This window comes from Grampus griseus (assembly GCF_964374135.1).
Source record: "Grampus griseus genome assembly, chromosome: 16".
In the NCBI taxonomy this organism is placed as follows: domain Eukaryota; kingdom Metazoa; phylum Chordata; class Mammalia; order Artiodactyla; family Delphinidae; genus Grampus; species Grampus griseus.
In genome coordinates this window covers 38410653-38412889 of record NC_139010.1, presented here as the reverse complement: position 1 = coordinate 38412889, position 2237 = coordinate 38410653, and the positions used below count along the sequence as shown (strand labels likewise).

At 39.1% G+C, this 2237-nt stretch overlaps 1 pseudogene across 1 annotated transcript; it reads left to right on the top strand.

Moving 5' to 3' along the window:
- Window positions 1-326: 326 nt before the first annotated feature.
- LOC309834977 (large ribosomal subunit protein uL23-like) lies at window positions 327-808 on the top strand (annotated as a pseudogene). Its single transcript has one exon. The product of its transcript is annotated as a large ribosomal subunit protein uL23-like (transcript).
- The last annotated feature ends 1429 nt before the right edge of the window (window positions 809-2237 follow it).

Sequence of the window (2237 nt, the reverse complement as noted above, 5' to 3'; positions counted from 1 at the left end):
AGAAATTAACATTGTAAATCAACTATACTTCAATGGAAAATTTTTCTAAAAGAACACTGCAGGAGAAAAAATATATCCTGTAATAAACCATAATGGAAAAGTATATATAACTGAAAAGTATATGTATTGCTGTACATCAGAAAATAACACAGCATTGTAAATCAACTATACTTCAATAAAATAAAAATATCCCTTAGTAACACAGACACAAAAATACTAAGAAACCAAGTCCAAGCTCATAAGTATCATACATACATCATGACCAAGAATTTCTCTCAGGAATGCGAGGATGGTTCAACATAAGAAATCAATCTGAAACCCCTTCCATGAAGGTGGCAGCAAAGGCGGAGAAGGAAGCCCCTGCCCCTCCCAAAGCCAGAGCTAAAGCAAAGGCTTTGAAGGCCAAGAAGCAGTGTTGAAAGGCGTCTACCACCACAAACACTGCCATAAAATAAAAGATCTAGCCATCATTCACCTTCCAATGGCCCAAAACACTGCAGCTCAGGGGGCAGCCCAAATATCCTCAGAAGAGTACCCCTAGGAGAAACAAACTTGACCACTATGCCGTCATCAGCTTCCCCCCTCACCACTGAGTCAGCCATGAAGAAAATGGAAGACAACACACGTGTTCATTGTGGATGTCAAGGCCAACAAGCACCAGATTAAACACGCTGTGAAGAAGCTCTATGACATTGACATGGCTAAGGTCAACACCTTGATCAGGCCTGATGGAGAGAAGAAGGCATCTGTTTAACTGGCTCCTGGCTACAATGCTTTGGATGTTGCCAACAAAATTGGGACCATCTAAACTGAGTCAGCTGGCTAATTCTAAATATAAAAGTTTTCACTATAAAAAATCTAATAAACCCATTAATTGAATAAAGGGGGGAAAAAACCACAATCACTGTGGAAAAAGCATTTGACAAAATTCAAGACCCTTTCTAAACATAAAGGACATGTACGAAAAACCCACAGCTAACATCATACTCGCTGAAAATTAGAAAACTTTCACTGAAGAGGAAAAAGATTCTTGCTTTCACCCTATTCTACATTATACTGGAAGTTCTAGCCAGAGTATTTAGGCAAGAAAAAGAAAAGCCATCTGAATTGGAAAGGAAGAGAAACTATTTTGCAGATAACATTATTCTACATATAGAAAATCCCATAGAACACACACACACTCTACTGGAACTAATAAACAAATTAAGCAAAGTTGCAGAGTACAAGACCAACACTCAAAAATAAATTTTCCTATGCATCAGCAATGCACAATCTGTAAAGGAAACTAAGAAAACAATTCCATTTACAATAATATACAAAAGAAGAAAATATCTGGGAATAAGTTTAAACAAGGAGTTGAAACCCTTATAAAACTACATAACACTGTTTAAAGAATACCTCAATAAATGGAAAGACTTCCCATGATTATACATTGGAAAACAATATTGTTAAGTTGGAATTACTTCTCAAAGCGATCTATAGAGTCAAAATTCCAATGGCCATTTTTGCAAAAAAATAGAAAATCTGATTCTGAAATTAATATGAAACTGCAGGGACTTCCCTGGTGGCACAGAGGTTAAGAATCTGCCTGCCAATGGTCCAGGAAGATCCCACATGCCACAGAGCAACTAAGCCTGTGTGCCACAGCTACTGAGCCTGCGCTCTAGAGCCCACAAGCCACAACTACTGAAGCCCACGCATGTAGAGCCTGTGCTCCACAACGAGAGAAGCCACCGCAATGAGAAGCACACGGACCACAATGAAGAGTAGCCCCTGCTTGCTGCAACAAAACTGCAAGTGGCTCCAAATAACCAAACAATATTGGGGAAAAAAAAAAGCAACAACAAAAAAACTTGGAGTTCTCACACTTACATTTCAAAATGTAATACAAAGCTACAGTAATTTAAACAGTGTGGTACTGACTGACATACAAACATTTGGACCAATGGAATAGAACTGAGAGTCCAGAAACATCTATGGTCAACTGATTTTTAACATTGGCGCCAACACCATTTGTATTAGTTTCCCAAGGCTGCCTTAAAGTACCACAAATTGGATGACTTAAAACCACAGAACTTTATTGTCTCATAGTTTGGGGGGCTATAAATTGTCAGCAGGGCCAGCCATGTTCTCCCTGAAACCTGAAGGGGAGAGTTTCTTGCCTTTTCCTAGCTTTTGGTGGTAGCCATCACTCCTTGGCATTCTTTGGCTTGCAGCTGCATTACTCCAATCTCTGC